This window comes from Notolepis coatsorum, assembly GCF_963971535.1.
Source record: "Notolepis coatsorum genome assembly, chromosome: 12".
Classification (NCBI taxonomy): domain Eukaryota; kingdom Metazoa; phylum Chordata; class Actinopteri; order Aulopiformes; family Paralepididae; genus Notolepis; species Notolepis coatsorum.
In genome coordinates, this window is record NC_140176.1 from 28,494,818 (window position 1) to 28,522,816 (window position 27,999).

The window sequence follows — 27,999 nt, forward strand, 5'->3', positions numbered from 1 at the left end:
AGGTCTCTGGACTCTTTGGCTGCTCTGACGGCCAGGGTGTCCAGGCCGATGTCACAGGCTTTGGACTTGGTCTTCTCCCAGTCCTCCCTGTACTTGGTGGGACGATAACAGAAAGCAAGCAATTAAAACAATGGTTGATGTGAAATTATGTTTGAAATAATGTGTGTGCATGTGTACACAGACATATACTGTAGACAGACAGGTGTGGACGCACCGTGCTTAAAGGGGCAGTTCACTCAAAATAAGAAATAATAAAGTTTATTAAATATTTCCTGCCTTATCTAGAGTGCATCCAAGAGCAGGCCCTTCCCCCTACAGCATGCCGCCCCGAAGCACTCAAGAGGCTACACCCACAGCGGGACCAGGCAGCGCACCGGGGAGACAACCCCCAAAAGAGGTCGATCCCTCAATCCAGGCAACAGGCCACTCGACCTGAGCCTGGAGCACTGCGGACTAGACAGGCGCCAAAGGGGTCTGCTGAAAACAGCACCCCCGGCGGAAGGGGCGTACGGTATGCTGGGCACCATGTCGCAGCCTCCACAAAAAACCCTGACCCTCTAGAGGGGCCGAGGCAGAGAAGGCTGACATGATTGGCAGACGTCATGAAAGGTGCGTGGGCACACTCACAGGCAGACGGGGCCAAGCCCGGCCTACCCCGAGAGTCGACTCCGCTACCAACACACCTAGAAACCAACCACCACCTTGGTTCTAACATGAGGCGGTTGTTCCTATAACCCCCCAAGAAAAAAAATCCAAAACTCCAAGACACAACTGCGGGTATACACTGGCTATACAGCAGTACAAGTGTTTCAGTTTTCAAGAAGGGGTTAACCCAGGCCAACAGGTCGACGAGAACTCTTTTAGTTCGGACCTGGGCCCGGCGGACCGGGACGTACACAAGGATGCCAGAGGGGTACAAGAACCACCTCGACAGCCCCCTCCCAGCCCCGCCAAGCAGGAGAAGAGAGGGGCGAAAAATAATGGAGAAGGACCAGGCTCCTTTAGCACAGCGCAAGGTACAACACAATATGGACCAAGCAACAGTGAAGGATAACACGCAGTGACATAATCATGAACATCTCCATAACATCAAACCCTGCAACGCCCGGGCCGACCCGGCATTTCCCCCTCGAAAAAGCACAAGTCCCTCAGGTTACCAGAACAGCAGATCTGCGCCCCGGTGGACAAGGGGTTAACTGACCTGGTCCGGCGCGACCAGAACCAGTCCTGTGTCCTAATCACGCCGCCAGCCCCAGTCCCAGGAGAGGGGTAGGTACGCGTGTCGATCTAAAACATCACAGAGGGCGCCACCAAGCCGCGCCCGGTGGCCCACCCCAAAGGCGTGAGACCCCTCCACCAATGCTTTGATCTATTCCGTTATCTCCCCCCAGAGATGAACGAGAATTCATCGAGACTAACCTAGTACACTGGCGCTGGGAAGAGACAAAACTCCATCCTAGTTGCCCCACAAAAACGCTGTTTCAATGATGAGCAACCAAGGCGCACAAGCCCATGCGTGGTTCCTATCAGAAGCACCCAGGGCCAGCACTATGTACACGTCGAGACCCAAAACATATCAATGGTAATTCTAACAAGAACCCTGATAACGTCAACTGAAGACGTCAATAGAACCACTGCTTGACTGCCTGGCAGAAATCAAGTGCTGGATGTCCGAAAACTCCCTGACATTGAACGAAAGGAAAACCGAGGTCATTGTTTTTAATAGTGCCCCCCCGGCCCCCCTCATTGACGCACTTGGTCCCCTGGGTCCAAACCTCTCCACCTCTGTCAGGAACCTCGGGGTCATCTTCGACAGCAATTTTAAATTCGACAAACAGGTCAGCGCCGTAATTAAAAACAGCTTTTACCACCTTAGACTCCTGGCGAAGACAAAGGCATACCTCTCCCAAAGTAACCTAGAGACGGTGATACATGCCTTTGTCACCACTCGCCTCGACTACTGCAATGCTCTGTACACGGGCATCGACAAGTCCCTCCTCCGCCGCCTACAACTGGTGCAGAACGCAGCCGCGCGCCTCCTCACCAAAACAAGAAAACACGAACACATCAGCCCAGTTTTGGCCTCGCTCCACTGGCTGCCTGTTAGCTTCAGGATCGATTTTAAATTAGCCCTAAATGTTTTTAAATCATTAAATGGCACGGCTCCCTCCTATCTGTCCGAGCTCCTGCACCGCCACACCCCCCACAATCCCTAAGATCAGCTGACCAGATGCTATTGGTGGTACCCAGAACCAGGCTCAAGACTAGGGGAGACAGAGCTTTCTCCACCGCAGCGCCTAGATTGTGGAACAGCCTCCCCCTCAGCGTACGGACTGCCCAGACCGTACAGGCTTTTAAATCACTCTTGAAAACCTACCTGTTCTCCTTGGCCTTCCCCCCTACTTAACCACCACTAGACCCCTGGCCCTTCTATCCTCTTTGTTTTACTGTGTCCTACCAGTTTTTATTACACTCATTGCTTTATTATGTTTTTAATCCTATATCTTGCACCATATTGTTTTGTTTTTGTTGCTTTCATTGCTTTGCTATGTTATTTTATTTTCTTTTAATCTTATACCTTGCATCACACTATTTTGTTTTTATCAACTTGCTTGTGAAGCACTTTGGTGTCAGCTGCCGCTGCCTGGAAATGTGCTATACAAATAAAACTGACTTGACTTGACTTGACCAATCAGAAAAAGGGGAGGGAGGGTTTATCAGTTCACCCCCTCATGACCCCTCACCCCTGATACGATGCAATGACAAAGCAGAGCCATGACACCATGTATATACATGAAGCGCATGTATACCTGTCAAGGTAACAGCTTCACATACAGTAGGCTCATGTGCGAACCTGCCACCTGAATCTTTACACCTTTTCCTAAAGGAAGAAAAACACAGACCAAGAGAGGGCCAAGGGCCCTGGTACAAGAGCTTACACATCGCTGCTGTCGGGACAAAACCTCATAACTCCAAAAACTAGGGATGCTCGATATTGGCTTTTTTACCGATACCGATATTCCGATATTGTCCAACTCTTAATTTCGATACCGATACCGATACCGATACCGATATCAACCGATACCAATATATGCAGGGTTTCCCCCAAAAAAAACGGAATAATTTCAGGTAATTAATAATTTCACTGGATGCATTCAAAAGGCTTTCTAAATGTAAGCATTATCTGTGCAAAATATGATAATTAAAAAAGTAAAAATTAACATTACATATCTCTTGTTGTTGAATTAAACCAACATGCATACTTTTGACAATAAATAAAATAAGAATTGGTTCTTACTTGCTTGCCTGGGTAAATAAAGGTTAAATAAATGTAAAAAAAAAAAAAAAATTATTATTTTTTTCCCCCCCCGATACCGATATTTTCCGATATCACATTTTACTGCCGATATCGGCCGATAATATCGGTCGGCCGATAATATCGGACATCCCTACCAAAAACCCAACTTTTCAGCAGATGAAAAAAACAAACACAGATTTGAGGGTGAATAGAGTTAGGAGGTTTAGACAGATGATCGGTTTAATGCTTTCCCATTGTTTAAACTTTGTAAAACCCACACACACATATGGAGGATGATCTACAGAGTTGATTTATATTAAAAAAGAAATATTAAAAAAATGGAGTTATGAGGTTTTGTCCCGACAGCAGCGACATGTAACTTCTGTAGGCCAACACCTAACCCAGTTGTGGATCTTAACGACACACACAACCCTCCATCACAACAGCAGAAGCTGAGGGGTTACACCGTATCCCCAAAAACAGTGAAACAACACACATATTGTAAACAAAATCATGTTTGAGGGGAGGGGGGGGGGGGGGGGGGGGGCCCAGGGGAAAACCGGGGAAACCCACCCCTCACCACCTTACCCCTGATACGACTTGTTTGAACAGGTACAGCCCTGTTTATGTGAAAAAACTTGCCACCTGTTTATTGTCATCACAAGCTGAGAGAGGGACTCATCCCCCGATCACATGCCACTATGCATAGCATTGCAGGTTAACCCAGCCAGTTGTGGGCTCAGCTACGTTGTCTAACGTTACATGAACACAGACAACCTCTCATCATACAACAAAAACACAGTTCATTTTTACTCACGTAAAAAACAACGCTGTTTTCTAGGTAGAGAGAAAAGCACAAGCTTTGGCCAGTGGTACCCAAGCTATACCAGCGATCAAGACAATTCACACACAGCACATGTCATATCTCCAAATGTAGTGAAGCAACATACGTTTTGGAAAAAACATCGTTATTAACAAAACATTCGGGAGGGGAAGGAAGGAAGAGTGGGGTAATGTCCAATGGACCCTTACCTGCACCAACGAACGCAGGACGAAAGAACGCAACAGGCTGGTCTCCACGTTGACGAAAAGGTCTCTCGCTGGCGTGGCAACTCGCTCCGGCGAGACGCCCCTCCTGCAGCCGGTCATGGTGCAGGCCCGACTACATCGTCTGTCAAAGATGACGTCGTAGTCAGAGTGCTAGGGCCTGCTATCCTCACGGCTAATGTTTCAACGGCTGTAGCACAAGCTAACAGCTAACTCTAGGCTAACTGAATGCATCAAGCTAACGTTCCCAGCCGAGTGAGCGTACGGGCAGCTAACCTCGTAGCTAACAGCTAACTGGCTAACAGTTAGCTCAACCCGGCTCGGAAGCAAGCTAAGCAGCTACCACTGAAAACTGCACGTGAGAAACGCAATACAGACCCACACTTCAGACAGCCGCTGCCTTTTCCTCTTCTCATCCTCTCGGACCATAGCCAACTTGAGCATGGGGTATTCTCATAATGAAACACCAAACTCACCTCCCTCGCGCCGGGTGATTTTCATCTTGAAAGCGGGGCCCGCGCGGCGACAGAGGGGACCCGTTTGTCCAGAGATCCGGGGAATTGAACCGCAGATTCGGATACGGTCCCAGGTAACAAAGCTCCTGATGAGGAGCTCATGTAACGTGGGCATCAAACCAGAACCCTCTCCACGCCGCTAAGAGGCAGCAAAAAAGGGTACCAGCCTGGAGCCGGCTTTCGTAAGTTGTGCAGCCGTTCCCCCCACAGCAACACACCTGGCACTTGTGTCACAAAACCCTCACACGGCAGAGCGCCTCTCAAGCAACGTGTCCAACTGCAGAGCCGGGGAGGTAATGCCTGTCCAACTGCAGAGCCGGAGGAATGCCGGCAGGGATTAGCTCAGCGACGCGAGCCCCTAATACGAAAATGCCGGTGGAGGTCAGAATGATCATCATCTTCTAGACACTCCGGTGGCGAAGACATTATCGCTGTATTTCCTCGAAAAATAGTGAGAGAGAAAATAAAGATATAATGTCAACGCAGCTCCATTTCTTCAACGTAGCTCCTTTCCAACTATTTTGGCACTAAACTCAAGTGGTGTATACAGACACTTGCCGGTGGTGAAAATAAGGAAGGAGCTGTTAGCATGGCCACACCCCTGCTTATGTAGAGGAGCGGATGGGGGTGTGGCCAGATGGATGGGTGTATATAGGTGCATGTGGAGATTTATGTGTATAGACTGATATAGGGATATATTCCAGTAGACGCAGAGCGGTAGCTATACGATACTATAACATGAATAGATCTCAGCTATGATTGGCCAGTTCACGCTTCGTGCAGGTACATAAACTACGCCCATTACAGAATCGAGTGTTGGAGATGGTTTTTGAGAGAGAGAGATATATTTACATTGAGAGATTATTTGAGATTCATGAGAGCAGATTGTATCATTCCTAGTATTTGTAGTAGTCGTAGATCGTAGTAGTAGTAATTGTAAGTTATCCAGGTACTTTAGAAAGTACAGTCATGCTAATTAGTAGTACTTTGTCAGTAGTAGTGGTAGTAGTAGCAGTAGTAGTAGCAGTAGTAGTAGTAGTAGTAGAGTAGTAGTTGTATTAGTAGTTATATTAGTTATTTATCATCGCCATCATGAGGAAGCGTAGTGTAGGGAAGAAGGTGGTGAGGAAGGAGGTCTCATCGGATGATGAATTGGGCCTGGGCAGACGTTGCGGTCCTAACCACAATGCGTTTCAGCGGTCTCATTTTGACGCACTTATCTCTTGAAAACTATGTCTTCATATTTATTTCCATATCGTGTGTATGTACATGCAATTCACTGTACTGTTTTAGACACAGGCCTCAAATAAGAAAAATAACCACTAACTTACTGCAGGGGGAGGTTGGAGGACAAAGGGTCTGAAATTTGTTCACCAACTTATTCACTCCGCCCAGCTTAAATCTTTCGAACAACTCAGAGTGGAGTTTAGCCTTCCTAGTACTGACTTTTTCAGATGTCTCCAATTAAGAATTTTTTTAGAAAACCAGGAAGATTGGGACAAAATTCGACACCCTTCTGCTATAGAACGCTTTATAGCTAATATCCAAATTGATGCTTCAATACAAAAAATTCTTTCTAAATTATATCAAAACCTAATATCAATGAACCCCAACGACTCGCTATACATTAAGTTGAAGTGGGAGGCTGAGCTCCAACAGGAGATCTCACAAGAGGAGTGGTTCGATGTTTGTACTGAAGCACATAAGGTGACTAATTCTAATTCCTGGAGAGAATATAAATGGAAGGTCATTAGTAGGTTTTTCAAGACCCCCTTATTGACTGCTAAAGAAGGTACGACTCCCACAAGCGAATGCTGGAGGGGATGTGGTGAACAAATAGGTAACCATACACACATTTTCTGGACATGCCCAAAACTATGTCACTTCTGGGATGATGTATTCAGGGATGTAAAAAAAGTATTCGACATGGACATTCCACAAGATTTCAAAACTGCCATCCTCGGAGTCATACCAGAGGGCATTGAGGAAAGGAAAGGAAAAGTGTGTATCTTCTTCAAATACTGTTAACTGCTGCCAAGAAAATGATCACAATTAATTGGTTAAAACCCAGTCCCACAACACATAACCAATGGCTAAACAAAGTTAAAGAAATTCAGGACATGGGGAGGATGACTCATCTGATCAGGTTGCAAGGTGAACAGTTCGATAGAAAGTGGGCTTGCATAGAGCGAATATGGCTATAAAGGCAATGTATTACTTATTTTCATCTTATTATTTTTATCTCACTCCCCATTTTATTGTCATTTTATTTTTAAAATGGTTTGAACCACATATGTAGTATATATATATATTTTTTATTTTATTTATTTATTTTTGCGCCCCTTCCCCAAGCATAGCTGTCTCTTGATGACACAGTACAGACAGGATGTTGGTTGAGAACTAGTTGTAAGGTATATCTGCATATCTGTACTGTCTTGATTTTGTGCTGAATAGAAGGGATATGTGAATGGGAAGAAGGACGCAATCCTAACTGCATGCATTTACATGCTTTTGAGAAAGGTCAGTGATGGAGGATGAAGGGTTGGATTTGTAATGCAGTGATGGTGATACAACCAAAGCTCGGGTATAAGAGAATGTTTGCTACTGCTGTACTACACCCAGAGAAGAGAGGTTGACACGTAGTATATTCTGGGTTACCTGTTTATTTATTTATTTTGTTTTGTTGTTGGTTTTTGTGTCTGTCCCCCACGCCCCTTCCCCTTCCCCAAGCATAGCTGTCTCTTAATGATACGGTACAGACATGATGTTGATTGAGAACGTGATGTAAAGTATATCTGCATATCTGTACTGTTTTGATTTTGTGCTGAATAAAAAAATATATGATCAAAACGTTCCCGTGTTCCACTTGTTTCGTTTAACGTTATGGCAAAGCCTTTTATTAATCAAAACGTTCCCGTGTTTCTGCGGTCTGTGCGCAAAATAATAACAAGCTTATTTCCGTGTTGTAATAATTCTACCACCGGGCGTCAGGTACGCATGCTCCGAGCTGTGCGTAGATATACGCACAAAGTCAAGCACAAGTTCAAATTGATAAGTCACACTTTGCTTAGAAATGATCGTACGCACGGGTTACGCACATATCTGTGCGTACGCAACGTTGAAAAATGAGGGTCCAGGCCTCAAATAAGAAAAATAACCACTAACTTATTGCAGGGGGAGGTTTATTTTTGTCATTTTAGAGGGTTATGTTGTCTGGTCAGAGCAGATACGAGTTAATTTAAATATATATTTATCTGCTCTGACCAGACACTCTCTCTCCCTCTGTCTCTCTCTCTCCCTCTCTGTCTGTCTCTATAGGTCTCTCTCTCTCTCTCTCTGTCTGTCTCTATATATGTCTCTCTCTCCCTCTCTGTCTGTCTCTATCTCCCTATCCCTCTCTCCCTCTGTCTGTCTCTCTCTATCTGTGTCCCTCTCTCCCTGTGTCTGTTTCTCTCTCTCCCTGTTTCTCTGTGTCTCTCTGTAGTATATATGTGTCTCTCTCTCCCTCTCTGCCTGTCTCTCTGTCTCTATCTCCCTCTCTCTCTGTGTCTATCTCTCTCCCTCTGTTTCTCTCCCTGTCTCTCTCTATCTGTGTCTCGCTCCCTCTGTCTCTCTATCTGTGTCTCTCTCTCTCCCTATCCCTCTCTTCCTCTGTCTGTCTCTATATCCCTCTCCTTCCCTGTCTGTATCTGTGTCTCTCTCCCTATCCCTCTCTCCCTATGTGTCTATCTCTCTCTCCCTCTCTGTCTGTCTGTCTCTATATCTGTGTCTCTCTCTCCCTCTCTGTCTGTGTCTCTATCTCCCTCACTCTCTCCCTCTAGCCCTCTGTCTCTCTGTATATATATTTTTTTTATATACATTGTGGGAAGTGTGAAATGCAATTATCTGTGTCTTTAGAAGAAATACAGCTGACCATGATTTTGGGATCCTAGGTTCAGAGACCGATTCTCTGTCTGGCGGAGAGGGAGAGGGAATGCATGGAAGGCCAATTACTCCTACCTTTTTAGTTGAGAACTAATATATATCCATACTGTATTCATGCGTGTGTTTACTGTATGTGTAGATATTTGTTTAAATTATGCGGATGCGGCATTGTGACAATAAAACTGACTGAATTGGATCCCAGACTCAGGAACAGAATCGGACTTTGGTGCGCTACCGGGCAGAAGGAGCAGGTCAACTACTCCAACCAATATAGGTGAGAACAAATGCTACATAATGCTATATATATATCATGTAAATAAAAGGACAATAAATCTAATATAATGTATTTGTTACCTTCCTGTGATTCCAGAACCAGAGGGGACAGATGTTCCACAACCAGAGGTGGGGACGGCACACTCGAGCCAGAGGGGTAAGTAAGCCTCACTCTCTCACACACACACACACACACTCACTCATACACAGTTTGTAACTACGTGTTATAGGAATGTTTGTGTACAGTAGGGTGTCAAGTCAAGTCAAGAGTTTTATTTGTCACGGCATACAAGTATACAATGAAATGCGGGTGGTCTTGCCCGCAACGATGTGCAATACAGTAGTACAACATATAATAGAATCCAATAAAACAACATTGTGCAATAAACAGGTAACATAGTGGGACATCTCGGTATTTGTACATAGTTATTTACAGAGCATGGAGGACTAGGTCCTTTGGTAGTGCAATACACTGTTACCGTTGCTATACTATTTTTAAAGTGACCTTTCCTTTGTGGCCATAAGTGTGGGCGTGTGCAGCATGAGTGTGTGCTTGCTCATGTTAAAGTGGCTGCTAGTGTGCGAGCGTGTACAGCGTGCGTGTTGTGTGTGTGCTCATGTGTGCTTGTGTGTGGAGAGTTCAGTGTTCTGTGGCACTCAGTGTTCAGTGTTCAAGGCTCTGATGGCCTGGGGGAAGAAGCTGAGCCGAAGCCTCTCTGTCCTAGTAGCTGGGGTTCGCAGGCTGCGAATAGTCTGCCTGACCTCAGCAGCTGGAACAGGCTGTTATTGGGGTGGTGAGGGTCTTTCATTATTCTGCAGGCTCTGGATTTGCACCTCTTGTTGTATAGAACCTGCAGGGGAGGTAGTGCAATACCCGTGGTACGCTCGGCTGAGCGCTCTGTAGGGCCTCTGTAGGGCCTTCTCGTTACGGGTTAGGCTAGTTATAATTGTATATTTGTATAATTGACAGGTCGAGGGATGCAACGGGGACGAGGAGCAGGTCGGCGGCGCGTGGTCGGAGCCAGGAGACCTGGACTCATGAGGGCTGGGTGCCACAAGACATACCATTCACAGCCCAACCAGGACCGCTCCAGGATGCTGCGGCACTGGTGTCTGACCGGCCTGCGGACTTCATAGGTCTGTTCCTCAGCGAGGAGTTCCTCAGCATGATTGTAGCGGAGACCAACCTCTACGCTGAGCAGTCCATTGCCCTGCTGGATCCCAACCTAACGAGCAGCCCGTGTCTGTGGAGGAGCTCAGGTGGTTCTTTGGCCTCTTCTTTTTAACCGGTGTCATCAAGAAGCCAGCTATGACCATGTATTGGTCCACGGACCCATTCGTTTCAACACCGTTTTTCTCTACCACAATGCCCAGGAACAGATTTTAATTAATCTGGCGCTTCCTCCACTTCGCTGACAATGCTGACATCGATGCGCGAGACAAACTGTACAAGGTACGCCCTGTACTGGACCATGTGATGTCGTGGTTTGGAGAGCTTTACCAGCCCAGCTGCGACATCGCCATCGATGAGGGGATGCTGGCATGGCGTGGACGCCTAATATTCAGGGTCTACAACCCCAACAAGCCAACCAGGTATGGCATAAAATCGTACTTCCTGTGCGACTCAAAAACGGGCTACTGTTTTTCGATGCAGCCATATTGTGGGGAGGCGGGGAGCCTGAAATTCTAAATAATCCATCTTTGTATGATAGAGAGAAACATGCGGATGCGTACTTCGCCGTACCATGTGTACCACTCTGATAGATAGTAGATAGTATTAGTAGTATATAGTGTAGTAAATATGTAAATATCTCACCATCAAGGTTATAATGCAGTTATGCTAGCTGAGTGTATATAGTATAGTATAGTAAATATCTCACCATCAAGGTTATAATACACTGTGAATAGTTTCACAGTAGCATAGTGGGTAGTTGTACTGTTTTCTGTACCAGACAAATGCGTTGCACAGATATATTTGGGCCACTGTTGTAAATATTGCATAGGCATTTTTGGACCACTTTCAGAGTAGTAATATTAGTGATCTAGCTTGTCAACACCATTCATCATTTGTCCTGTGGGAGGCTGGTGATCATTTTGTGTATATATAGTTTTATAGTGGATAACAGTGTACATAATAACAGTGTATACATATTAGGGGTGTAACGGTACACAAAAACCACGGTTCGGTACGTACCTCGGTTTTGAAGTCACGGTTCGGTACAGGTTTTCGGTACAATGGGGAAAGTTTGGCTTTCCATGTTTCACTCAGGGGTGATGTAGTGTGCAGTAACTAATTGTACTTGTAAGGCTGTCAACGAATATTCTATATTGAAATTAATAATCGACTTGTAAAGAAAAGAAAAAATAATAAATTATTATTATATTGTGAAAAAAACAGCCCCCGGTGGGCGTTTAACATACCGTTGTATTCGTTCGGTACGGTACACACTGAAACTGTTCGGTTCGGTACGTGTACCTTTACACCCCTAATACATATGTAACGGATGGTATCGTGAAGCGCAGTCACAAAGGGCTGGGGTGAGTAGCGGTGCTATGGGTTAAACTCACTCATCCTCAAAAGACAGATAGACACGTTACAAAGAAGTGAATTCACCTCTTGGTATAGTGGTCTGTGCTGTTGCACGTGGCGTGGGATACCCGTGTTCAAAACTCCCTCGGGGCATCGAAGTTTGAGGTGACGTTGTCACAACCGTTACACATATATACTGTACTGTCACGGTTTTCTAATGCACAGAAACTGAATGGTACTTTTATAAAGTATTATCAGTGTATACTGTACTGTGAATGTTACCGTCATACTTTTCTAATGCACAGAAACAATGGTTGATGGCAGTCACCCAGTTTATACTTTTATAAAGTCTTATGTGTATACTGTGCTCAGTGCTGTAAATGTCACGGTTTTCTAATGCACAAACAATGGTTGGTTCCGACGGCTGATTTGCACATATTGTAAGTGAAAATAAAAAATTTCACTTCATCAACGTTTCAAGTTTTCTGCATTATAAAGTATTCTGTATTTTATAATAAAGTTTTCTGTATGATTCTAGACCTACACCAGTAATTGTGTTATAACTTACTTGTTCGTGGTTGATAATATAGCAATTAGCTTCACCTGGAAATACTACTACCTGATAAATACCTGATATTTCCTACCTACCTATACAGAATACTTTATGAACAGTGTTTCCCCTGAAAGAAAATTCAGCAGCGGTGCTGTGCCTCTGGAGGGGTCCGGGGGCATTTCTTTTTTACATTTAAAAAATCTGGTGCACTTTGAGAGCAAAATAAAGAGGCTAGATTTATGATGAACTTTGTGCTCAAAACACAAAATCGACTAGACTGCAGTGCTTTCTCCCTGCAGCCTTTTCCTCAGGTCAGTCTTTTACATTAACACTTTCGCGACCACTGGGCTGAGTCTAATTAATGGCAAGAGGACCGGGGAATGTAAACAAACGTGTCTTTTTGTAGAGCTAAATTTATACTTTATAGTATTGCTATCTGTCCATTCTCATTGTCAATAGAGTTCATAAACCGTCCCTTCAAAATGGCTTAAAGAAGAAAAAAAATGCATCAATAGGTTCTCATTTTATAGCGCCGTGAATATAAGCTTTATCACGGATTTGGTCTCGTATATTTTCTGGAAAGCTAGATAAATGGCTAATAGCTGCTAACATTACTCAAACTGCATATGATCGGGACTGTCCCAAAGCATGTATGCATGAAAGGGGGGGGGGGGGCGGGGGACGTCGTTTATTATTATTGATTACCAATAACAGTGTTCGTCTAACTAGCCACATAGGCCGTTCGCCTGGATGGCTATCAGAACGGTGTCCGATCGGGCTGTAATTTACGTGAAGGGGATCTTACCGTGGTCTGGGCTGATCCCCTCGAGCATTTCCCAGTTATCGATCGCCATCTGGTAGATCGATATGTCCATTGGCTGATGATAAATCCCCTTATTGCATGGTGAAATCTGCGATCCGAAACGTATCCCATGCAACAGACAATAGCTATCGCTTCAGATGAGTAGAAAACTACATTAGAGATAAAAAAAAAAAAAAGACAACCTCTGCCACAGGGAACACTATTATCGCGATAGCGCCCCTAAGAGGATCTGGCCGGTATTGCACTCTCGAATTCACAGACTAGGGTAGATCTGCAGTGCCGGTCGGCGACCTTGAACAGGTTATTAAAATGGAATAAAAGCAATAACAACTTGCCACGTATTTATACGTGATTCTGTCCACAACGCATGGATTCGAAACACGTATAAATACGTGCTTCGTCCCCAATGTGTTAAGCACCCCCCACAGCCCAAACGAAATGATAAAAAAAAATAAAAAAGAAAAACAATTTTTTTTATTTTTAATAGTCTAGTTCAGGGATCGGCAATAGGCGGCCCGCGGGCCGACATTGGCCCGCCAGCAATAATTTCTGGCCCGTCAGATTATTTTGAGAATATGATATTTATTTTACGCACGGGAAATATTCACTCGGGACGCCAGGGTGTCTTTTATTGTGAAGCTGTATCTATCTACCGGTAGTCATCAAAAGCATGTCTGTCACTATAGCCAATTGAAATGCTAGAAATGGTCACATGGACTGGGAGAACCAATGTGTATATTTCCCTAACGCACTTTCACTTCCGCGTTCGAGATGGAGCGAGTAACAAAATGTGTTAAAAAGACAAAACAAACATCTTTGGATAGCTTCTTTGCAACGGGGAAATATAACGCTTGTTTTAATAAACAGGAGCCATACTTAAAATACGGGTTTATCGCAACAGGTCGGTGATTCTTGCGTGCCGAGCCGACGTCCTCTCTGCATAATGTGGCAACAACAACAACAACGAGGAAATTATGACAACTGTGTTCAAGTTGGCAGATAAAGTAGCTGCATTCAACGCCAATCTGGAATTTGAGGGTGGCGAGTGGATATGTGACATGTTTCAAACATTAGCAGGGATTTTGGAGGACTTAACAACAAACAAGGTATGGTGAGTCGTGTTTTCATGCATTCTGTCTTCTGATCTGTTCATCACGCGCCGCGGTGATCTGCAACAGCTGATCTGCTGTTCATGAATGAATTAAAAAACTTTATTTAACAGATTGCAGAATGGGTACAATACAGTACGGCGCAATACACACAATTGTTAAGGGGATGCAGACCAGAGAAAAACGTTTGTCTTTTTTCACTATATTAAATTAGCCATTGTTTTTGATCCTGGCCCGCCAAGCAATGGCTTGGGGAAAATCTGGCCCGTGGCCAAACCTAATTGCCGACCCCTGGTCTAGTTCATAGCAGCGGCGGTCCTAATTCAGCAGCGGCGCTATAGGGGAAACACTGATGAATGTTTTTTATATCATGTATGGACAAATCCATTATTGGAATACAGGTAGGTACAGAGAAAACACCGTCTACAACACAGGAGCAGAGTATAAACGGTACAGGAATGAGAAACAGTCTAAATGGGTTATAACATTTTAGTTTATTTCGTGCACCCCCCCCCCCCCCATCTTGATAACTGAACAATACCTTGGTGGTCATGTTACCTATGATCTGTAATACCTGATCGATATAATATCTACTAACCTGATCAATACAAGATATTCCTACCTGATCGATATAATAATAGCTTTACTGCATTTCAAGTTTGTTATAGTAAAATACAGACTAATGTATAACGCAATTGTTTTTCCTGTGATTCAAGAAATAACAGTCTAAATTGGTTTATAACCTGTTCGATAACTTCACGCCCCCCCCCCCCCCCCCATGTAGCTTTTGATAGAGGAACGCTCGTCTGGTCATGACCTGGAAATGTATCTCGGGCGAGCAAAGAACATGATTTGCGCATAGCGCAGAAAACGGTCCATAACTGTTTCTAGGAAATGAGCCTGGATTTCAGTCAATGTTTAGCTTGGAATTGTGAACGAACGAATGTATGTAGAAACAAACCGTTTCTTACATATTGTACAGCAAATAGATTTTGTAAAAATGAGCCGAACCATTTCCCCATAGCTATAATAGAGAATATAGAAATAGCTCTGCAAAGATCATGAAATATCACGAAAACAGTCCCAACACGCTGGCAATTCCACAACACCCAGCAATATCTGCGTGGTGGTTATTGTGTTAAGGCTTCTCTCCTGTATGAATGCGCTGGTGTTTCGTTAAGTTGCTAGAGTTACTGAAGCTCTTCTCACACTGGTCACATTTATAGGGCTCCTCTCCTGTATGTATGCGCTGGTGCTTCTTTAAGCCTCCAGAGTTAATGAAGCCCCTCTCACAGAAGTCACAGTGGAAAGGCTTCTCTCCTGTATGAATACGCTGGTGTTTGTTTAAGCTCCCACATTCACTGAAGCTCTTCTCACACTGGTCACAGTGGTAGGGCTTCTCTCCTGTATGAATGCGCTGGTGATTCTTTAAGTTATCATATCTACTGAAGCGCTTCTCACACTGGTCACAGGAGTAGGGCTTCTCTCCAGTATGCATGCGCTGGTGTTTCTTTAAGACTGCAGATTGATTGAAGCTCTTCTCACACTGGTCACATTTATAGGGCTTCTCTCCTGTATGAATGCGCTGGTGTTGCTTTAAGCCTCCAGATTCACTGAAGCCCCTCTCACAGAAGGCACAGTGGAAAGGCATCTCTCCTGTATGAATACGCTGGTGTTTGTTTAAGCTCCCAGATTCACTGAAGCTCTTCTCACACTGGTCACAGTGGTAGGGCTTCTCTCCTGTATGAATGCGCTGGTGATTCCTTAAGCTGCCAGAGTGTGCGAAGCTCTTCTCACACTTGTCACAGTGGTAGGGCTTCTCTCCAGTATGAACGCGCTGGTGAATCTTTAAGCTGTCTATTCTACTGAAGCTCTTCTCACACTGGTCACAGGAGTGCTTCTCTCCAGTATGAATGCGCTGGTGTTTCTTTAAGCCGTCTATTCTACTGAAGCTCTTCTCACACTGGTCACAGCAGTGAGGCCTTGACTCATTCATATCTCTGCTTGTTGTTGGGGAGCAATGCAGCAATTGTACCTGGAGAAGAGAGAAGTACATCAATTAAGAGTTCAGATTTTGTATGCGTTTTGTATTTCTCAAGTTCTAAAAAAGTGTTATGCTCCAAATGTAGTTATTGATGTGATTTAAAAGTGAATCTGCTCCAAGGGCGGTTGTTTAAAACTGGTTCCATTATTGCAACGGGTTGTAGATCTAATAACGCATTATCAAAACATACAAAATATTCTTATTGGCATCCTCAGTAATTTTACCCATGCAACGCCACTGCCTCTGTGCCCATATGTGAAATAAGCGTGTGAACTGTTGTATACTTTGTTGTTTCAAAAAGATTTCAAAAGGAATAAAAATCACTTACTAGACTAAGTCTCAATTATAGCCCCTTGTAGATGCAGACAGATGCAAACACCACAGAAATCCTTTCCTCCGATAGTAATTTCATATACTGAATCTGTTACGTCATTCTCCTCAGAGTCCAGGGCCCTCATGTATCAACGTGACGTACGCACAGATATGTGCTTAAGCCGTGCGTACGACCATTTCTAAGCAAAGTGTGGGATCTATCAATTTGAACTTGTGCTTGACTTTGTGCTTATGTCTACGCACAGCTCTGAGCATGCTTAGCTGACGCCCAGTGGTAGAATATCGTTACTACGGCATATGCGCTCCTCAGTTAATGCATTAGTTTCAACGCGGAAATAAGCTTCCGTGCATTACTTCCAACACTGGCGTGTTCAACTTCTGTATGACCCGTAATTCATTATAGTTCATTGTAAAATAGCGACAGTAGTGTAATTATAACGGGCTCATGCGGGAACAAGAGGTTGGCTTGCTTGTTTGGCACGGGGGGCAGAAGCAGAACACCCACCTCCAAACGCCATTAAATATTGTTTCAAATAAAAAGCGACATACTATTATTTTGTGTCATGTTTCCAAATAAGATTGGCCACAACGGAATGCTTTCTACTTCAATTTGTTGATTAGAATAGATTACCTCGCTCCGTTGAAACTTCACTGAGCTCAGCACACAGACATGATAATAATAATAACAACAACAATAATAATAATAGCTTCATTTTACATAGCGCCTTTCAAGAGACCCATGCAAGGTTGCTTTACATAGATGGGGGGGGGGAATAACAAAGTAATAAAGATAGTGGACAGACTATGTAAATATGATGGTGGGATTCAAGTTCGCGTTTTTATTGATCATAGGCATGCTGTCAGAGTATGATGTCATAATCAAACATTCTAGAACATTTGTCATCACAGATCATGTCATAATAGAACATAGGCTACATGGCATGGTCCATCGTGATATTGTATAGACTGTTATTACTGTACTACCACCCATTGTGACAACAGCCTTGTGAGCTCCCGCACACAAACATGATGGAATTCAAGTTCATGTATTGATCACATAGGCAGGCTACATCATACATGGCAGTGAGATTCATTGTTCCTGTATATGCTCTCGTATTATTGTTTATATAGGCTACCCAATACTGACATCAAAATAGATTGTATGCCTCTAGAAATCATATGCAGCAGGTAGAAAATTGACGGAAAATCCGTCGCGATTTGGAATAAAATTGAGGAGAACTTTAATCCCTGGGTATTAATCAAAGAAAACGGAAAAAGGCAGTCATATTCCAGCACGGTCTTTATTAGTGTTTGCGCTGCCCAGGCAGCAATGGTTAATAGATATCATATCCGACATCACCGTACGTGTACACGTCTGTCAGCCTGTCTCATAACACGCTTCCCTCGGTTTAGTCCATTTTTCCACATTTCATGGGGGTGTTATATATACCGTATATGGTTAATCGGGGCGGTTTTGGTATGCAAATACGTGAAAGTGTGCATGAGCCTCAGCGTAGAAGCAAGGTGATATTTATCATGACAGGTGTGCGTAGGACCTGTGTACGCACGTGTGATAAATCCAGTTTTTTTTGTGCGTGCACACATTCTAAATTCTGTGCTTACGTGTGGAAATAGAACATTTTCCAAGAAAACTTGATGAATGAGGGCCCAGGTCTTGTGACCTCGTCAATCGGCATGCAAGCCCCCCTTCCTATTTGGTAACGATATTGCAACAACCAAGTGTTACGGGAAGTATTGCGCATGTGTTTTTCAGATTGTGTTTTTCCACAGCAATGTGTTTTTCACAGATTATGTTTTTCCACAGCAATGTGTTTTTCACAGATTATGTTTTTCCACAGCAATGTGATTTTCCACAGCAATGTGTTTTTCACAGATTGTGTGTATCTCAGTATTGGAATAGTATATTCCGAACTATACCTGGGCATAACAAAAAATATTGTTTGTTTCCGGTTGCTGACCGACCCTGCCGATTTAGGTGCGACCCAATATATTTTATGAGTTTTAAAAAAAGAAGAAAAAAAAAATCAGATTTTTTTTTTTATATAGAATAAAGTTTCATAGAAATCTTAGTCAAACCTTTAGTATTATGGATATTAAACATGCTGGCAGAGTACATGCATCCATGTTGTTGTGAACATTTTAATTAAATAAAGAAATTCCCTATCCATAGTCGCCGTGGGAAAGAATAAAAAAATAAATAAAAATTCCCTACCTACCCATGCCTTAACTGACAACCAACAGGAAACAAACAATATATTTTTTTATGCCCTATACCCGTAACGTGGTGCGAGTGGAGCTAGACTCTCTGGCTGTGGTGTCAGAGTGGAGGAGCCTTGCCAAGCTCCATGCCATCATGGACAACCCCTCCCACCCACTATACACGGACTTGGCTGATAAAAGGAGCACATTCAGTGTTAGACTAAGACTCCCAAGATGCAACACTGAACGGCACAGGAAGTACTTCATTACAACAGCCATGGGCCCTTTGCTATTTTCGATTTACATGCTACCCCTCGGCGATATCATACGCAAATTTGGCATAAACTTTCATTTTTACGCTGATGACACCCAATTATATATACCTATTAAGCCAAATGATTCCTCCCAACTACAAAACCTTGAGGCCTGCTTGCTTGCCATCAAAAAATGGATGTCGCAAAACTTTCTACTCCTTAATGCAGATAAAACTGAGATGTTAATTGTTGGCCCCCCAAACCACAGAGGCCTGTTTCAGGACATCTCCCTCAACTTTGATACCCGTCATGTATCCCAGAGCTCCACCATAAAAAACCTCGGAGTCATTTTTTATTCCTCCCTCTCATTTAATGCACATATAAAAAATTTCACCAAAATTGCATTCTTCCATCTTCGTAATATCGCAAAAATTTGCCCCATTTTAACTCTGGCTGATGCTGAAACCCTGATTCATGCTTTTGTCTCATCACGTCTGGACTACTGTAATGCACTTTTTTCAGGCCTACCTAATTCAAGCATCAAAAATCTTCAACTCGTGCAAAATGCGGCTGCACCAGCGTTTCCGTTAGCCGGTAATTACCGGTATTTGGCCGGCAAAATCTGTTGAAGTCCGACATATTTAATCTCTCCGGTCATAGTGTCCGGTGAAAATAGTTCCCTCTGGGCACAGTTTGATTATTTGAATTGTATTTGGATGGGCTGGAGTTGGGTGAACGAAACAATCATTGCGTTTGTTGTCGTTGCTTCGCTCAGCGAGAGCTTGCTGCTGGATTTGCGGAAGGCATGCAGCTGCAGACCCACATAACCCACCAGCTTTGCTGGCACAGTGCGGTCCCCAGACCTGGAAAGCTGCTCTGCGGGTCTGCAGCTGGATGCTTCTTGCAAACTAACTGCTGCCGGCTCGCGCTGATAACAGCTTTCATTGTTGGACCGGCTGCTTGGTGGAGCAACGATGAAACGAATGTAATGAATCGTTCGTCGCATGGGCTATTTAATTTTGGCCTGTTTTGGTACGGTTCGGGTGATCAAGTTGTGCTTGGAGGGAGTTGTTTTCACCGGACATTATGACCAGCACCAAGTCGTTGGGAGGTGGAGAAATACATCACGCAAACCCGGCCACGATAACGTTGCCGTCTCTCTCTGCAAAATTTCTCAGTTCTTCGCTTGATATAATTAATACAAATGTCCAATATAACGGAATTCGTTAGCTCATAAAAATGTGATTATAACAGACTGCTGTTTAGTGTCGGACCGACTGCCCACATACGCGGTCTATTTTATTTCAAGTCAGCAGCAGCACGGAGTATCGAGGGACTTATTTTATTTGGAATATATTAATGACTGTATACGCAAAAGTAGCCTAGTTTTAAATAATAATATTATAAATCTACATGCCTTGAGGATGACATTCTTTATATAGTCTGCCTATAAATTGTTTTAAAGCTCAATAAACTATGACCGGAATTAATCTCATTTGTCCGGTAGATTGAAATCTTGCAGGTCACGGAGACCGGCAACAATTTTTTCTAACGGAAACCCTGGGCTGCACGGATACTAACTAGAACTAGAAAATTTGATCACATCACACCAGTTTTGTCCGCCCTACACTGGCTTCCTATCCAAGCACGATCTGACTTTAACGTGCTACTCCTCACCTACAACATTTTAAATGGGCTTGCACCGCTCTATCTATCCGATCTCATCTCCCGGTACTCGCCCGCTCGTGCTCTGCGCTCACAAAATGCGGGGCTTCTATCGATCCCTAGGGTTAAAAAGAAATCCGCCGGCCACAGAGCCTTTGTCTACCGCGCTCCCTACCTGTGGAACAAATTACCTGCCGTCATCAGGGGCGATGGCTCTGTCGAAGCTTTTAAATCCCTGCTTAAGACTCATCTTTTCTCTCTCTCCTTCAACCTACCCTGATCTCACCTGGTCGGGGACTGACCTTTAGATTAATCTGTCTAGTTTAGTTAGGGTACATGGTACTACAGGGTACTACATGGTACTACATGGCACTACAGGGTACTACATGGCACTACAGGGTACTACATGGCACTACATGGCACTACAGGGTACTACATGGTACTACAGGGCACTACAGGGTACTACATGGCACCCCCTATCCCCCCCCCCCCCCCTTCCCCATCTCTCTGAGTGCCCGTCTCCTAGCGCTGACTAAGGTGATGGATGCCTCGGGGTCTTGGCCAAGATTGCAGTGACTGCGCTACATGCACCACCGAGGCCTTGGATCAGTTATTTACCGTCGTCTGTCCGTGGTCCTGTCAACTGATTAACAGTATTAACAGACTGTTAACAGATTAACAGTCAACGCGGTTTCATTGCTGGGTTAAGTACTTCTATTCTATTCACATAATATGCTTACTTCATATATCTACTCCATTCATACCGTAATTCCTCTAATAGTAACCGGGTCTCAAATACAAGCCGGGTCTCTATTAATGGCCGGGTGCGCTCTTGAGCTAAGCAATTATAAGCCGGCCTCCTAATACAAGCCGGGTTACTAATATACTGAGCTGCATACTGAGCTAGTTACTTGATTTCACTTTGAAAACGTTGAAATGACCAGTGACCACCTGTAATTGCACTGTTTACTATTTCATACAGTACTTGGTTTCAATAAATGAACCCAGTACATTTTACTGGGTTCAAACTGACACAAAATGTTGATTTATTCATTATGATCCGTTTGAAAATTGTAAATATAGGCCTCCCTCTTATACAGGCCTCCTCCTAATACAAGCCTGGTACCCGCTACAGTTGAAACAAATACAAGCCGGGGTTACTATTAGAGGAATTACGGTATATGCTTACCACTTGTATCTATTGCTATGTCCGCCCACTACAATCACATGAGCTGTCTAACGCCTATCCCGTCTCCCTGTCCCCCTGTGAGTTGCTGTCCTGGAGTGCTGACCGGAGTGTCGGACGTCCCGTGATGAAGGCCGGGAGGTTGCGACCCCCTCTGCGTGCCCCCCTGTCTCCGGAGGTCTCGTAGTGGTGACCGGAGTGCCGGACGTCCCGCGATGATGTCGGGGAGTTCGCGACCCTCTCTGCGCCGCCCCCTATCTCCCTGTCTCCGGCTGTCCCTGAGCAATGACCGGAGTGTTGAATGTCCCGTGACTAAGACGGGGAAGACGTGACCCTCTTTGCGCCGCCCCTGTGCCTCAAATAGATCCGCTATCAGCTCCATCTTCAATCTTTCAAAATGTTCAGTTGCTATCGCTATTAGCTCTATCTTTAATCTTTCAAAATGTTCAGTTGCTATTGCATGCACTCATCTGTGTTTCACTACACACTTGAGTGCATGCTTACCAACTGTTAGTCTGCAACACTACTATCACCGACATCTAAGAAGGGAGATCCCCCCTTGAATGGCCCTTCTAAGGTTTCTCTCCTCCACACTGCATGTGGAGCATTTTTGCCTATTGTTAGGTTTTAGTGAGTTTTTCCTTACCTTCGCGTGGGGTATGTCTGGGAGTGCTTGCATTCTTTCATTTATTTGCATTTATCTTAAATTTTTTGGACCTTAGTGTTCTTGTTCTGTTCTTGACTTATTGTTATGTTTTCTTCTTGACTTGTTTAAAGAAGACCTATACGGCCCATGGGGACATTAACGTGTGTTGTCGGGCCTTATAAATAAATTTGATTTGATTTGATCAGACTATACAACAAGCATCACTGTGCCTCACTGAGCACAGAGTGACAGTACAAAATCTTCCTGGACGTTTTTACTTTACATACACTTAAATAATTTTTTTATTACTGTACATTTACTGTAAATCTTTGGCTGTATATTTTTGAATGTATATACATATTTTAGAATGTATATCCCAGACTAGGGCTGGGCGATATGTCCAAAAATGATATCACAATATCGATATCGAATACAAAAAAATTAGATATCTATAATATCGATATCTATAATTATCAATATTGTTATAAGTATTAAATATTATTATTATTTCTTTTTTAAACATTTATGTTTATTTTGCAGCAATTCTTTGTCGTTGCCGGCATTTTTTGTGTTACAGCCCCTCACACTCCAGTTCTCAGGCTGCAGCTGGTTTGAAAGCGAAAGTAAACAGGCTTCTCTGCTGGCTGTGGCTCCAGGAGAGTTGAATAGTTCTGGCTCTGCTCGTTTCTTTTCCATCTTTTGGCGCTTTTTTGGTGGACAATGTGCACCGTGACTCGCGACTAGCTCTGCTAGCACACATAGCCTACTGTGTACAGACTGTTTCAAACTGTATTTTAAATTAGAAAGCAAACAAAATAAACGGACAAGAGAAAAATAAATCTCAATTTGGTCAGTATTGTCATTTGGACAAGCAAAGCCATTACTTTAAGGCTACGTTTAGACGAGCGTTTTGTGAACAGAAACCGCAAAAGTCATCTTGCGGTTTCACTTTTAATTTTGCGTTTAGACGAGCGTTTTGGGGTGGAATTCTCTGTGCAGACGAGGCTGTAACGACGGAGAACCGCTGTCACACGATTGGCGCATATGTCACATGACGTGCTGTGAAGACCCGCCCTACTCTGCCTCTGATTCGCAGACTGTGGATGGGGAATGTGATTGGACCAAATCAGAGTCACTCACAGACAGTGGGTCCACTCACGCCGCGGGACAGATTCTTATGTATTTAACCCTTTCACTGCCACACGACAGCCGGTTGTGTGATAGTAAAGGGTTAACCTTCTGTCGTGTGGCAGTGAAAGGGTTAAAAGTACTGCCAATGTAGCCTTCAGGTGATCTCCGTTGATAATAGTCAGACATACTTGCTTTGTTTACGTCTCGGCTACTGGCGCATACCTGCTACCTGTGACGTAAGCAGTACGCGCGACCAGAGCCGTGACAACCCTTTCGTCATCGTTTTAACAGATTTATACGGTTTAACAGTTTAGACGAGAGCGCAAAGCTTTTGCGTTTCTAGGAATTCCACCCTGGAAGGTAGTCTCACTTTTTTGCGGTTTCACCCCGTAAAAACGCCGTTTCCGTATAAACGAAAGGCACATCCGTAAAAATATTTTTGCGGATTCACCTGCTAGCGTTTCCGTCTAAACGGGGCCTAAGTTGCAGGCAAGAAAGACAAGTCTGTCCACTGTCTCTGGTTTTAAAACTGCCCTGTTGCAGGTCAAATTTTTTTTTAAATTATATATAATAAAAAAAGTAGATATTTTTTTATTATCAATCGATAATTAAAATATACCGCGATAATTATAGTTATCGTTATCGCCCAGCCCTATCCCATACTGTATTTCTATTCTTATGATTTTTTATTTTGACTACCTAAATGTTTATTGTGAGCGATCTGTAGTGCTGAATTTCCCACGGGATCAATAAAGTACTTCTATTAGATTGTATTCTATGTAGTCCTGGGCAATATATCGTGAACGTCGATTCAATCTATATTTTATTAATGCTCTGATTAGCTCTTGCAGGCGAACATGGCGGAGAAAGAGAAAGATGAGAGCGGGACCGAATTCGTTTTTAAAAAAAGGACACGTAAAGTGTATCAATTTGCAACTCATATCTCTGTTCTAATGTTTTAATTCGTTTTCGGAATCCTTCTTTTTCCACTGTATAAATGGGAATAATGTTCTTGGCTATATGGAATGAGATTGCTGATGTTATCTCTCTCCATTTGGTACTCGTCCTCTCATAACGGGAGGAGCTGAGATTATGTTATGGCGCTTTTCCACTGCATGGTACTTACTCGACTCTGCCTTTTCGGTTTCCCCATTGTTGAAATTTGCCGATGGTACCTGGCTGAAGTTACAGGAGTGGCAGGAGTCACAGCTCCCTTTAGCTTGATACATTCATCGTACTATAACGTGCTTTGTCTTCAGGTGATGAACAGATTTGTAGTGTTGCCTGTCTTCGTTGCAACATATTTCATACAAGTCTTACAGACTTATTATTTATTTTAGTTTAATTGATTATTTCACTGTATTTAAAATTGTGGTTAATGTAGAAGAGCATACCTTCAAGTTATTTTGCACAAATTTGCTATTTGAAATATTGTGAGTTAAAATAATAAGGCCCCTACCCTGATTGCTACAGTGGCTTCTTTAATTTTTTTATTATTATATTTTTAAATACCTGCAGGAAAGAGGTATTTATTTCTTTGTGAGGATTATAATTGCCAAATAAACATTCTGGTTTATAACATGAATCAATTTGGTGTGGTTCAGTTTTATACAGGAATATTATTTATAAACTTGAATACCATAAATATTGAGTCATATGGAATATCGACATTATGCAAAAAAATATCTTTATATCAAATTTAGGCCATACCGCCCAGCACTAATTCTGTGTATATGCAGTTGTATAGGTCTGAATACATGTATTCCATGACAGAACTAACTAAGTTATTTAGATATAATTATGCTAATATGTTGATCTGATAAACATATTACAAACAATTTAAGGGATGTACCGAATGTCATTTTTTAACATTCAAAGCTTCTATTGAAGTATTCGAACGAAGCTTTGAATGTCTGACGTCATATTTTATGACTACCTGTAATTAAAAACACATTTTTTTAAATAAATATCCTCAAACTAAATCCTCAATTTGGATAGTGATTAATCTGATTAAATTAGTAAAAGAAAATTATTAACCGATTTAGACCGGGATATACATTTGTGTGTATATACCTTTAATGCCGGGAAACACATTTGTGCGTGTGCGCTTAATGCCGGGATACGCGTTTGTGTGTATTTCCGTGCTGTAGTCATTTTCAAGGCATTTAACAAATGAAATGCGCCACCATTGGCTGAAACCCCACATGGGTGAGTGCAAGGGATGTGTATATGTTTTTTTAAGGTCATGTGACTAATAAAATGCTTCGTTATTGGTCGAATACACGTGGACTCGCAGAGTTTGTTTTGACATTTGCCATAAAAAAAAAAAGATTGCATCATAGCTGTCATGCATGGATAACACCAGTTCCAGTGAGGGAAGCGATCTTGATGTTGACATTCAAGTGGCAAGAGAGGATTCGGATAACGATGTGCCTTCTGATCCCATCATCAAGGATCAGTGGGGGGTGGACGGTATGGTCTAAAATGTATATCGCAGTATAATTTGAAGCATAGACTGTAACGGTATATATCACGGTATCAGGGTTTCCGTTCGAATTTTTTTTTGCCGGTCTCCGTGTCCTGCAAGATTTCAATCAGCCGGACAAATGGGAGAAATTCCGGTCAGAGTTTATTGAGCTTAAAAACAATTGATAGGCAGGCTATATAAAGAATGACATCCTCAAGGCATGTAGATTTATAATATTTTAACTTAAAACTAGGCTACTTTTGCGTATACAGTCATTATATTCCAAATAAAATAAGTCCCTCGAGACTCCGTGCTGCTCCCAACGAAGCGATAAACGAATCCCAATAGTATGCAACTGCAGAGCCGCAGAGCCAGCGGCGCTTTCAGGTCCGGTCACAGGCCCGCTCAACAGCGCCACCCACCCAACGGCTGAATTGCCAATGGCTGAATTGGAGTACTGCACTGTGCGGGCACAGCTGTCAGCTCTGCAGCTCTGCAGTTGCATGCTTCTCGCAAATCCAGCATCGAGCTCCCGCTGCCTAACCCAAATTAATTTCGACATCGCTTCACCAATAGTCGTTATCAGAACACTACACACATATCATAATGTTCACAGCAAACTGTAGTTGATCACCAGGTATGTTTTATTAACGTAGGTTGAATAATTCATATAAGAAAAACGATAGGGAAATCTCTCTTACCTTTCTCCACTGGTTAAAAATGCCAGGAACTGAAATTGAAACTTGCTGTGCGCCGTGCGTGATATGCGTTTATTATGAAATGACAATTGCGTGTTGACACGCCCACTGCGCAAAGCCTCTGTGCTCCTAAATAACTTTTTCCAGTTCGCACATATTATCTATGACTAATTCTATAAAATTTTAGGGGCAAATGCGAGTGAAATAGTTGCGCTGTGGTTACATGACGTCATTGCTATTTTAGAGCTGCTCTACCGGTTACAAGGTATAGTCAAAATCCATACCGGAGAGCAAATTCATACCGTTTATACTGTATACCGTTTATACCGTCCACCCCTAGTGGGTACAAATGATGTTTGATGAAGATGAAGATTTTCTGGTGGGAGAAGAATTTGTCGGCTTCCAGGGCGAGTGGAAAACTGAACGGGATGACTTTGTTCCCCGCGTAAAGTTCCCATACAGAAGGCAACCCGGGGTGAAGATAAATTTGCAGAAGGGAATATCTCCAAACGGCATATTCTCCTACATTTTCACTGAGGAGCTGTGGACGGGGATTGTATGTGAAACGAATCAGTATGCAGAGCAAAAGCGCAACTCCAGCTTCGTCCCAGTCTTTGGACCCCAGGTACCGTGGCCGAAATACAATGTTTTGTGGGTCTATGTCTGTCCATGGGAGTCCTGCAGTTGACATCAAGGAGAGACTACTGGCGCCAGAAAAAAATGGCTTTTCCAAACGAAGCTCCCCGAGGTCATGTCAAGGGACCGATTCTACATGATCTGGAGGTACGTACAGTAATAACAATAATAAATAAATATATACAAATGATAATGGGGTGTAACGCAAATTTACACGTCACGGTGCGTCGCGCAGCCATACGAAGAATATACGTCATACATTTTACAAATCTATGCTCAATATCTTTAATTTACACTGGCTTACATTGATCTTTAACGTTGAATATTAAGCTTGTATTGCCAAATGTAGATGATGAATAAAACGTTGAAGCTTGTAAAGAAAGGCACGATCGATGACAAGCGGACAGAACAACACGCACTGACACTCTGCACTGGGCCGTTTCTCCCCTCCCGTTTACTAGTCTAGTACAGCCTAGGTGTCCCTAAAATAAAACCATGAATGAATTATTTATATGTTTATTGTAACACAGCAGGGTCATTACAATTTTACAGTTTTCTTTAGTTTTCTTGTTCGCCCAATAATGTTAACCAATGGAAACACACACGCACACGAAAAACACACACTCCCGCGGACTTAGTCTCACAGG

The 27,999-nt window shown here is 43.3% G+C and overlaps 1 long non-coding RNA gene across 1 annotated transcript in view; it reads right to left on the reverse strand.

Moving 5' to 3' along the window:
• Positions 1 to 15,807: 15,807 nt before the first annotated feature.
• Positions 15,808 to 27,999, reverse strand: part of LOC311238267 — a 31,476-nt gene continuing 19,284 nt past the window's right edge. Inside the window, exon 4 of the long non-coding RNA XR_014620344.1 lies at positions 15,808 to 16,107. This is a non-coding gene — a long non-coding RNA (uncharacterized lncRNA). The remainder of the gene's footprint in view (positions 16,108 to 27,999) is intronic.